The sequence below is a fragment of the Passer montanus genome, unplaced genomic scaffold, assembly GCF_014805655.1.
Source record: "Passer montanus isolate IOZ18808 unplaced genomic scaffold, ASM1480565v1 scaffold27, whole genome shotgun sequence".
Taxonomy (NCBI): Eukaryota; Metazoa; Chordata; class Aves; order Passeriformes; family Passeridae; genus Passer; species Passer montanus.
The window spans coordinates 2,424,762-2,437,584 of NW_024367372.1; positions in this window are offsets into that span (position 1 = coordinate 2,424,762).

Consider the following 12,823-nt stretch of genomic DNA (forward strand, 5'->3'; position numbering starts at 1 on the left):
AAGAGCCCAAGACCACCGAGCCGGTGCGTGAAGGCCAGTGGGCTGCCAGCAGCTTTGAACAACTGTTGATCATCACCTCCACCACCAAATTCCAAACAGATTACCCCAAAAGGCCAAGGCCAAATCCCTATTTCTAGGCTAGAAAAACAGATTCTTCCAACTGTTGTTATGGTGAGGAATTCAGCTCATTTGCAGATGACAGGCAGAGTGGAGCTGTCAGTCAAGGGCAGGGGGAGAGCACCCAGGGCTTGGGAAGTTGTACCTTTCTCCTGTTTTGCCTGAGTAGTTGCTACTATTGCAAGCAGTTTTTCAGAAGAAAATGCCAAATCAATCCTCTATTATTTTGAAACAAAGCAGTGGTTATTCTGACTTGCCTGAGCAGCATCTCTGGGGAGGGAGATGTTAGGTTCAGAGTAAGTTTTATGAAGAGCTGCTGAGAGAGCTGGGGGTGTTTAGCCTGGACAAAAAGACACTCAGGGGAGAACTTATCACTCTCTACAACTTTCTGAAAGGACTCAGGTGAGGGTCAGCCTTTTCTCCCAGGCAGCCAGTGACAGGATGAGGAGAATTGGCCTGAGGCTGTGCCAAGGGAGGTTCAGGTTGGACGTCAGGAAGAAGCTTTTCACTGAAAGTGTGATTAAGCATTGCAACGGGCTGCCCAGGGAGGTGGGGACCCACCATCCCTGAAACGCCTGGATGTGGCACTCAGTGCCTTGGTTTGGCTGACAAGGTGTTGGTGTTGGGTCAAAGGCTGGGCTCAATGACCCTGGAGGTCTTTTCCAACCTTGATGATTCTTTGGGATGTCTTTGTGACATCAAGAGGTTTCCTCTTTCATTCCCAACTTCACTTTGTCCTCTCCAGCATCTGCAGGGCTCCTGGAAAGTTCCCTGCCTTTGCATGAGGGGTTCTCTACGTGGGCTCTGCAGAGCTCAGGCAGAGGCACTGAATTTGCCCCTGCTGGGAGAGTGACACAGCTTTGGCTGGACCAGGCTGGACCAGGCTGAGGATGCCCTTGTGCCTGCCTGCAGCCCAGCCACTCCCAAAAGAAGTGGAAAATAACTAGCTGATAATCCTAATGAAATTGCAATTAAAAATTAAGCATTACCACCCAGATCCTTTGCTGTAACAATGTATAGGGCAAGCTTACAGCAGATTACTTGGCAGCTCTCAACTATCCCCTATTCATGTGCATAAACTCCACTTTTAAAAAACAGCTGTTCCTGTAACCTGCATCCTCAGATAAATCAACACTGCTTTGCTCTCTTCTCTGAGAAGAGGTGGTGTGCAGGGGGCAAATGCTCATCAGAGGCAAGAAAGCTCTGGGGTAAATCTCCTTTTATTGTCTTTAGATGTAAACAGAGGGCTGGAAAGAAGTCAGCTAGTAAAATACCTGGCTCAGAAAACACATGAAAAAGTGGTGTTTGGGGACATTATCTGAAGGGCAGCAGCCTGCCTTAATAACTGGTCTGATTTCTTTAAACAAAATTCATCTAGGATAAAAAAAAACCCCACCCTTTACTTTATCCATTCTCACAGTCATCTCTGATTTTAAAAAACTTCCACACTAAGATCAACATGAACATCTCTTCTGTGCACGTCCTACACACAGTTGGATGGGCTGGTTTGTGTGATCATAACCTCAGCAGTTAACATTTTGCTTAAAAACAATTTGTCTAAAGAACTCTGGAACAGCCACGTTTCTTGCCTGCTGTACACAGGCCTCAGAGCAAGGTCTGTTTGCATTTACATGTCATTAAAGGCAATACTGATGAATTAATGAAAGGTACAAGTGGAAAAAGTCTTCCAACACTTAACAATAATGCAGGGACAATTTTACATTGAAATAGAAGTTTCAATTTAAAATTGAAAAAGAGCTGCTCTACTGCAAAGAAGCAGAGAAGGAAGTGGAAGCAGCAGCAAAAGTGCAGACAAATGCTAAGGCAGCCTCTACATGCAGAGGGGGAGATGGGGGAAGAAACTGAGCTACAGGTTCTGTTTGTTGTCAGCTAAAACCAGCAGAAGACAATTTCCCATCCTAGTTTATTTCCCTTTCTTTATGCTTATGATGCACATACTGATAAACACAATTTTAAATAAATCCTGAACTCTTGCATAAATTCAACTTCTACAGATAGTTTGGAGGGAAAAAATAAAGATATGTGTATAAAACCGAAATATTTATACTATTTGTTTCTTTAGGAGGGTGGAGGTGATTTTGTTGTGTTTCTCTCTAACAAAAACCCAGATTTCTATTATTTTTTACCTCAAAGGGCAAAAGCTTTGCTTAACAAAGCTTGAGGCAGGGGTAGAACCCACATTCTGACACTGTTCATCTCTGAGGTACCTTCAAAATAATTTCCTTCTGCTTTTTTCATTGTCTTCCCACTGCCTTTTCCCAACTGCCTTCTACAAAGGGGTCTGTGCTCATGGCATCCCCCATATGGGGGTGGAGGGGCTCACCTGGGCTTGCTAAAAACCCTCTGTCCCTTCTGTGCTGGACTGTGACAGTGGCTTTGATTTAATTCAGTTTTTTGCACAGTTTTGCATGCTCAAATCATGGAAAATTGCACAACAGGCTGAGTTTGATTTTTTTGAAGGGATCGAGAGGTAATATGGAAAACAACACGTCAAGAATCCTCTGTGACCCAGGTTTCCTCTCCCACATCCCACGCTGCAAATGTTTCATATCCTCGATTCGGTTTCTGGGTCGCTCTGGCGCTTCTCCCAGCCCCAGCCACGAGGAGCTCAGCACAGGAACCAGACCCTGCTCCAGCACCCCGCCCTGCTGAGGCACTCCAGCCCCACATGGAGACTGGCTGGGCTGGGAAGTGCTTTCCAGCTGGGAGTGCAGGACCAGGCACCAAGGGCACCCTGCTGCTGGCAACAGCAGAGCTCTCCTCCGTCTCACAGGACCCAAATATCTTTTGCTGTTCTCCATTCTAGGGAGAGAGGGATGTCTGTGGGAGATGGCAGTACTGCAGAAGTGACTCCAGCAATACTGGCTCTACCAGAGCCAAGAGACAAACTCTTTCTGCTCTTTACTTCTCAAACTCTGGATAATATTTACAGTGCTGCCCTCAATGCATTAGTGAAGACATTCCCTCACATCCACTGCTTGCCAAAAAGCAAGTAAATTTAACTCAGTGATTCAATTCAAAGCAGTTTGTATCATCTTCATCCTTGGCTATGGGTGTCCAGACACTGCATCCAGTCACACATGCATTAATAAAGACTTAAAAATAGACCTCTAGAGTAACACGAATGGTCCCAGCTAAGAGAGCCAGCAGGGACAACCTCAGCCAGGGGGTGCAGTGCAGGTGGTTTTCCTAATGCACCTCCAAGTGGTGGTGGCTGGGCCCTGCTGCTCTCCTGGAGCCTCTGGCTGGGGAGGGGGCACTGGAGATGCTCTGGCAGTGCCAGTGCTCCTGCCTTGCCTGGGCTTAGGTGCTGACAAACAGAGGATCAATTATTCATCAACTAAAAGGCAGACTTCTATTACAACAGATGTTTCTCTGAATGTTTGACACTGCCCATTAACTCACCCTTTAATTTTAATTGCTTAACTAATGGCTGTGTTCAAGGTTAAATGAGCTTAAATCTTTATTCTTCTCTTGTGCTGCTTAATATAAAGATACTGTTGGACTAACAGGGAAAAGAGAGGGAGAAGGAACCAAACCAAGTAACACTTTGACCAGACACAAACAGGCAGCCAGTTTATCCTCCACATGCTTGCCTAGGGATAGACACAGCACTTGAACATGGTTTTCTCTGAAGCAGAGAAGCGATGGAAGGATCCCTCAGGCTGAAGGTGTCTGTGGGTTTGCAAAGCCAGGCTGAGCCAGAGTCAGGAAGGAGCTGTCTTGGGGTGAGCATCCTTCCTGAAGCCAACAGAGAGAGGGAGTGCCTGCTCAGGGAACTGAGAAGTGTTTGAACACTCTGTTTAGGTACCCTCCAAACCGAGAATTCAGCTTATAGGAGTAATTTGGGTTTGTAAGTCACGGAAGTGATGGCCTGGCACGGCCAGGCTCCTATTCTTCCTCCTTTAAATATTTATAGCCCATGGGAAGAGTGGAGTTTCCTGGCCATCAGGGCAGGAGCTCTGAGGAAAAGAAGAGGTTCACCTCACTGCCTGGACAACAAGGAGGGATCATCTCTCAGAGAATACAGCCTCAAAGAAGTGCTGGGCTGCAGGGCAGGGGCCATGGTCCTTACCTCACTGTAGCCACAGTCTTGCTGTGTGCCAAGCCAGTGCTTACCATGCATTTTAGCTCTACAGCCCGGATCCCTCTAGGAATGAGCAGTGTAGGCACTGCTAATGCCACGAACAAAGCGTGCCCTGTCCCCCACTGCTTCCCACCACAGGCACAAGGATGTCCCCACAGCAGTACCTCCCTGCCAGGATCAGTGCCTTCAAGCCACGCCAGAAGAAAACAAAAGGATGCGTCCTGGAGAGGTCACACCACCAGGCAGGAGGCTTTTCCTCAGCTCAAGAAGGCTCAAAGACACCTTTGGCATCACATCTGTTGATGTAACTCAAGAATGTGTGGCCCCATTTTTCTAGCAAGGCCCATGGATTTAGTTTGGATAGTTCAGATCTACCCCCAAAAATAAATTACCAGTATCTGTAGGAGCAATGGGAGAGGCGGGACCAGAGCCAGCACTCCTCAGCCCAGTGAGTAGCAGCACCACAGCACCTCCGTCCCAGGAGAGGGATTTGATACACATAGTTGAGAAAAACACTTTATTTAGATATTTTCTGTATCTTACCACACTAAGGACATGAGGGAAAGAAAGTAGAGGCAGACAGACAAGTAAGCTTTTTTTCCCCCAACATAGAGGAGAAAAGGAAGCACATCTCTTTCCTTTCTGGCTTGCTTTCCTTCCTTTTTCCCTCTCTCAAGAGGTGAAGGGGCAGAGATTAATGCATTTCATTTTCCAAGTTGTTCTTGTCCCTCAGGATATGTTGGTCCAGATGATTCTTGTCCATTTTGTGAACAACCTAGGGACTGAAAGGTGAGCTGACCCCACGCCAGGGGTAGGGCCTCATCTCTGCTTTACTGGTGTAAATCTGGCTCAATTCAGCCCTTACAGACAAACCAGGCTCTAACACTGTGTTTTGACTGTGATTTTCTAAAATTCCTTTGGTAACACCTCTCAGTCAGATTCAGGAAACCAAGTTCCCTCTTTTTGTCTGAGGAACATTGAAGGTCATTTGGGATGGGGCTCTGATCAATCTTACCTAGCTGAAGATCAGAGAAAAGGGCACATAGCAATAGGAAAAACAGGAAGTGTGGTTTTAAGCTGACAGAGGACAGGTTTTGATCAGATATTGGGAAGAAATTATTTACTGTGAGGGCAGTGAGGCACTGGCACAGGCTGCCCACAGAAGCTGAGGCTGCCCCATCCCTGGGAGTGTTCAAGGCCAGGTTAGATGGGTTCTGAATAACCTGGTCTGGCAGAAGGTGTCCCTGACCATGGCAGTGGGGATGCTAGATAATCTTTAAGGTCCCTTCCAACCCCAGCTATTCTTGCATTCTATGAAGAACCTCCTGCTCATTACTAGAGGGTTGGATTGAATGATCTTTAAAGTTACCTTCCAACACAAAATATTCTATGATTTCCCAAAGAGGTTATAACCAGTCACTTCACTATCATTGTGCACCACCACAGCTACAATCGTGACCTGGAGCATGCCCAGGGCTGGCTGTCCATGTGGGAAGAGGGAAAACCATTAAAGGACATCAGCCCATCCCCTGTTGCCACCATCAACGTTACACCATGCCTGTAAAGATCATGGTTGGCCATGGTTAAACACTCCTCTGTGCCCTATGGACAGTTTAACATGAGATGCTCCCTCCTTCCTGACAAAGTCTCTTCTGCTACAAATCAGTAGCAAGGAAGACAAAAACCCGTGGCCTTCCAATTCTGCATGCAGGAGGAACACTTCCCAGCTATTGCAAAGTGGAACAAGCCTCTTTAGCTCATTTTCTAAACTGAAAAAAGTTCTTAGTTTAAGTTGCTTTTTTTTTCCTCTCCCCCAAGCAGGCTCACAAGGACATCCACTCATTTGATTTTGGCTCCAGCTCAGCAGCGTTCGGTAGTGACAACCATCAATCCTGCCAGACAGCCGATGGCACAGACTGCTGGGAGTGGGCGATCTCCCTTTCTGTGCAGCTCCGCTGCAATTTGCGTGGCGCTTCGACGCGGGCTGGCGGGCAGCCAGGCGCTCAGCACCCTCCTCCCACCCACAAAGGTGTCTCTGCAGAGCAAGGTGCCGGGGCTGCGCCGCGGCTGCCAAGACCACGGCGTGAACCGTGCCAGTCCTGCAAATAGACACCGGAGCTGCTAATCCTACACGCCGCCGTGTCGCGAAGTTCACCACGCAGAGGAGTCTTCTTTTCTTCTCCTCCTCTCCTCCCCGCCACCAAGTTCAGCCCGAGTAGTGTCAAGCTTAAGTTTATGGATGGTTCGGTGCAGCCCAGTTGCTGGCAGGGAAGGGGAAGGTTACACCAAGCAGTGGCGATGTTGAGGTCTGGTTGCTGGCTGGCCCCTACCCTTCGGTGAATATTGGGTTTCTGAGCGCAGAAGTGAGAGTTTCATTCTTTGTTCTTGAACTCATTCTTACCATCCCAAGGGCCAGTGGAATGTAATCTCTCCAGATGCCAGCACCTCTTAGGAAATTGTAATATAGCAGCTATGCCTTGTAAGTGGCTTATTCATACATGGAGAAAATAATAGTAATATCCTTGGGGGATGGTTTTTAAACAGTGCACAGTGACACAATCCAAGGGACAGACAGCTGAGGTCTGTCCCCAAAACCACTCATTTTCAAGACCAGCAACAGAACTGGCATTTTGTCTTTTACTCCTAGTTTGTTTAAAAGCTTTTCTTTCTGTTTAAAACCATCAGTGCTTCCTTTCTGGGGAGGGAGTCAATGCTTTAGGGTTACTGTAAATAATCAGTCAGCTGAGCAAATTATCCTCTCCACTGACACTAACAGATTCCATGAGCTACCAGGAACTTGATCAGCTTTTTTTCCCTCTCCCTACTGTTATAATAAATAAAAGATTTGCCAAAAGACCCCTCTTTGCAGCAAAGTAAAAGTAATGCCTTGTGGGTAGAGATTCCACAGAGCCTTCTCAGAATTCTCATTGACCAGCTCTGAATTAAGAGGTTTGTCAAAAAGAAAAGGCACACAAGAGAACAAGGGAGCCCGAAGAGCCAACTGACAGATTACCACACGACAAAACTAAAAGGGAACTCCAAACCCTGCCAGTGTGGCTGCCCACAGAGTCTGCCAAGAGCCAGATGCTGCCACAGGGATAATATCCTCCAGGGCTGGGGAGCCAGGCACTTCCCAGCCTTCTGAGCTGAGAACAAGGGGATGGTGGGGCAGCTGTGCACCCCAAGCCCATCATATCTACATGAAAAAGCCTCGAGGGGAATAGGCAGGTCTCTTCAGGAAAAAAAAGAACAAAAAAAAGAAAAAAAAAAAGAAGAAAAACAAAACCCACCAGGGTATCTGCTTCTTGCTCAGAAACTCCATTGGGAAAAAGAAATAAATAAAAGCTGGGGAAAAAAAAAATTGGAGTCCTTCTGGGTAGTGCTTTTCCTCCTTATGCAAAGCAAACTGCCACTGGCAGCAGGGGGAGAGCAAACAGGTCAGGCAGGGGAAGAAATGACACATAGCAAGGGAATAAGCAACACACTTTGCAGAATTAGGAACCAAACACACATATTCAGGAACCCAGCACTCACCCTGCTCCAAGCAGACTTTTATTAGCAACCAATCCCGACGGTCTGCCGAGATTCTGCTGAGAAAAGGGCAAGTTAACACAGACACGTCGGTGTTAACATTACCCTTGAATGGAAGCAGCATAAACACAAAATATTTGTTTCGCTGCTACTGTGCAACATCTGTTGCCAGTGCCTTACTCATTCCGCGTCTCCCTCCCTCGGGGTTTCAAAGTACACAGGGAAGAGGGAGAGGCTCGCAGGTACCGGCTCCGGACCTTGTGCAACCTCCGAGCCCGCTCAGCAGCCTCTCGTGGGCAAAATTCTGCACCACTGAGCTGGAGTTTGCCCCCAGCCGGGGCTGAGCCTCGCAGGGTACAGCCAGCGATGCAGGCACTTTCTGCTCTCTGCAATTCGATACCTGCGCACGTGAGAGGCTGCGGGGATGGCAAACCTGCAGACTTTGAACGGAAAGGCTGCCAATCTAATACTTTCCTTAGCAGATTTAAAAGAGGGGGGAAAAAAAATTAGAAAAAAAAAATAAAAATCAGACTTCAACCCATTTTGATAAACCGACTGAATCAGTCAGCTTTTGCTGCAGCGCCAGAAGCCAGCGATGCAATAAGAGCTCTCACTACATCTATTTTCCTTCCACAGAACCCTTTAACACCACACAGTTGGAAAAGCTAAGGGAGTTTGTGCCAGGTCATGATGTGGAGACAGGCTCTCCCAGGGAAACTCCCAGCACTGACATTTTAGTAACAAGGCTGTTAGATATGTCAACTTGAGAGGAGAATTAAGAGATCCAGATATCATGACTGTGCATGAAATCATCCTGGGGGACAAATTCGGGTTTTGTAGTTACATTCCTGATACCTCCCCACACTCCCCTGTGCTCCATCAGCTGTGCACAGCTACATTGCATACCCTGAAGACCCAGTAAGCAGAGAAAAACACACACAAAAAGGCATGTTTTGAAAAATCATTTCCAAGATAAATCTCCTAAGCTTCCATATTCCAAAAGCAGTTGACATTTTTTGTTGAGTTTGAAAGAAACAAAACAAAAAGCCAGAATTTCTGATTTGAAGGTGAGCACAAAGCATTGCAAGAACTTGCCAGAATGCTACTGGAGGCACAGTGAACACTACAAGGAAGGCACTGTGCTCATACCTAACTTCAGAGCACTGCTCAGTAAGTTTTGTCATCTTTTGATGTTTGAAAATACTGTAGAACAAAGTGTTGTCTGATCTTTTAAATTCTGGTTTTACAAGCAGCAAGGCTAAAAAAACCTGAGCCAAATAAAACGGGTGGCTTTTTTGTTGGAAGTCATGAGTGACTTTTTAGCCTAATATTAGGGGAAAGAAGCATTTCTGTTTCTGCTGATGGTGAGAAGTTAAATGCAGCCTTTGGCAGTATTACAGCTTCTCTGTCCTGCTGGAATTTGGGGCTGCTGAGAGCCAGAGCACCTCAGTCCTGTTACACCAGCAACAAGAAGCAGCAGAACTATCACCATGATTTTAGGGTCAGAGCCCTGTTCTTTGCTCTGAAGATGATCACCTTTTGTGTTCAAGTCTGCAACCTCAGACTGTGACCTCGACCAAAAAAATTGTCCTCATCCAGTGGGTGCAGAGTCTGGCTGTCTTCTCTTTCTCTTTGGACAAGTCTTGCCCTTGCAGGGGGGATCCCTGCTGGGCAAGGGCTGCTACCCCAGGCTTATTGCACTGAATGGCCCTGGCTGTCTTCTCTTTCTCTTTGGAGAAGTCTTGCCCTTGCAGGAGGGGATCCCTGGTGGGCAAGGGCTGCTACCCCAGGCTTATTGCACTGAATGGCATCACTGACTTCATCTCCTTTCCTTCCCCAGCTTCTAAAAGGTCCAGACAAGACCATATCAAGTGCTTCAGGCTGTACCACTTCTGGATACATGAACTGAAGGGAATTCAGTGCTCCACTTTCATGGCACTGAAACTAGGGTTGGATTTCAGCTGAGTGGCTCCACAGAGCTCCCTCAGACCTGCTCCAGACTTAAAGCAAAGCCCCATCCCATGGATAAACTTGAGCTTAAGGAAAATTCTCACACTCCCTGAGAGGCATGGAGCTGAAAGTTTTCCTGCCAGGTGTAGGAGAAGCACCGTGAGCCAAAGTGCTGCCCAGAGCAGGGGATGACTGAGCAGGACTGATTAATCCTGCTGCACCCTTCCATCAGCCCGAGGCAGAGCAGAGACACGGGCACCTGCAGCACCAGGTCTCACGCACCGGGAGTTTCTCTGCACTCCCCCAGCAGCCCCAGATCCTCTTCCCTCCAGCAGTGGCTTTCTCCACCAAACTCTTGCCAGCTGAAGCGTTCAGATCTTACCAGGCCAAAGGCAGAAGGGACCCTCACCTTCACTCCCTCATCTACTTGCCAACACCACCACAGGCTACACAGTCCCACACTGGTGCAGCCCCAGCCCAAGAGGTCTCACAAGGTTAATAACCCCTGGTGTAACCTGGTCCCTGTCCCCCTTTTCCTAGCATGCTCTATCTGAATACCCTCATTTTGAATTAAAGCAAGAAAAATTACTTTCATTAGTAAGAGGCTAATGAGGTTATTTCTGAATCAGAACCATATGATCAGTTTGAAGGCTACAAGAAAGGGAAGGCAATCTCGCTTGGGGTTTCCCCTCTACACCTCTAAAAATTTAAATTGTGTTCATTAAAAAGAGATCAAAATTCTACCTTAAGCAAAAGCCTAAGACACGGCCCAGAAGAACTCAGCCTACTGCTGGCCAAGCAGGGGTCAGTCCCTAAGAGTGTCCTGAAGAACAAATGCAGCCTTAATCTTGCATGTTTTATTGAAGGCACTTGTGCAGGCACTAACCCAACAGCCTGTTTCTCCTGCTGGCCACCTACAGACAGCAGCTTATGCCCTGGGGCCTCCTAGATCTTCCTGGCTGTGAAATAAAACACCCAGGGGGCTTCAGAATAAGCTTCTTCTGCTGTTCAGCTGCTTTGCCCAAGACTGCATCCAGGTCTAGTTTATAAACTGGGTCAGTCCCCCACACAGACCATTTTTACATCTCAGGCATCACACTGACAGTAGAGCCTGCCTCTTTATCCACCTAAAAAGGTAAAACTTCAGAGCATATGACCTGCACTAGGTATTAGGGTGAGAAAAAAGGCTTTCTAAGCTAAGGGAGAGGTGAGCATCATTACAGACTGCCCAAGGAAGTTCCTACAAGCAGGTTAAACACACATTCCTCAGTTAAAACTAATGGCAAGTTGGCACTCACCAGGAGCAGGGCAGACCAGATCCCAGACAAGGTCTTTTCCCCTCTTGTGCCAAGGATTTTGTGCATATCCTTTGACAGCAGCATGCCAAACAGCTTTGGTTACAAAACATTTTCAGAAACAAAACTGTTAGATGTATAAAAACTTCTCTGAGGAAATGATTAAAAGGAAAGCAGCTTCTTCTGACAGCTGATTAGACATCAGAAGGGTTGAAACCCCAGTCAGTGTGACTACTCCTAATCTACTAAAACTAAGATATTTTTATTTAATTTACAGACTGAGAAAGAGAGCAGCTTCTGCTTCTCCAAATGTCACTGGTCCTCCATGAGCTAAAACCACTTTCCAGTACATGAGAAATTTAATGTTCCTGGTCCTCTTTCAGTGCTCATTGCCACAACCTATTGCACAGATGTGATGGATTTTTGAACACAAGATCTATTATGTTTCCTGCCAGAGGCTCAAATGCACACAGGCACTGAAAACACGTTGCCAGGTAGTTACTTTTTATACTGACTCAGTATTTGCTGGCAGTCCCTGCCAAGCATTACTTGACTCTTACCAATAGGTTGGAAAGTCAGCACTGCTAATGAAATTCTTCATGTTATCTAAAAGATCATCTTCCCCCCATCCCAGAGTAAAATCTGAGTGATTCTCACACTCAAAGAGAAGGCAAAAGGCAATGCAAATTACCCCAAAGCAAATTCTTACCCCAAGGAATTTGTGACACCCAAGGCAGAGCTGGCATCACCCTTTCTGCCCCCCTCCTCTCCCGCATTTGTTCTGCAAAAACCTGCTGGACTGGAGCTTTATGTCCCCACAGGGGAATTCATCCCCTTATTGCCCCCACCTTGGAGATCTTTACACTCTGGCGCTTTTCAGCCCAAGCACTCTCAGCACGACCTTGGGAACGAAAATGGCACCGTCTCCTTCCCACCCTGCGCCAGCCAGGAAGTCCAGCGCCTGCCAAGCGCCAGCCAGACACCACAAAGCGCAAGGGAAGTTCTTCCCTCCCAAAGCCAAATCAGCCATTTGATAATTAACCACCCGGGCCGAGGCAGACGAGGCGGGCCGGGAGGGCGAAGCCGGCGGTGCTGTCACCCCGCGGGGAGGCTGCGGCTGACCCCGGCCCCGCTCCCAGACACGGTGGCAGATGTGCCGGGCTTCCCCACGGCCTCCCCCTTGCCTGGCAGATGCCGGCCTCTCTGGGAAAGCGCTAAATGGATTCTGCTGAATCACTGCAGCAGATGGTTCGTAACACCACCTGGATAGCACAGAAGAGAGAGAGAGAGATAAAGAAGGTTGGGGAACGGAGAGTACCTAGTGTGTGGGCTGAGTTATCCCCCGGGATAAGTAACCTGTGGATAAGGTCGGCATTTGAACTTTTGTTTTCCCAAATTCCTGTGTTATTAAGACTGAGAACATCAATTTCCTAGAAATTCTACCCCGACATCTACAATGTACATTGTTTAAAATGTAAACAATGTACATTGTAGATGTACATTAAAGTCCTCAAAACCCACTGGGATGCCAGAGCCCACTCTTTGCCACTGGGAAATGCTGGCAGCACTGCCAGGCCCAGGTTGCTTTGCTGGTGGGAGCATCAGCCTTCATCCATGCCTGAACCAAGCTCCTCTAGCTGGGGTAGGGTACAAAGGAGACTGATGTGTTAGAAGCCAAAGAATATTAAGAAGGATTTAGGAGAAGTTGTTGTGTTTTTGTTGTTTGAGGGGTTTTTTAGAGCCAGGTTGGCAAATACTTCAGTTTTCTGCAACAGATCATTTTGAAAGGGCAGGGGAGCCAGCTGTGCACAGAAGCGAGCAG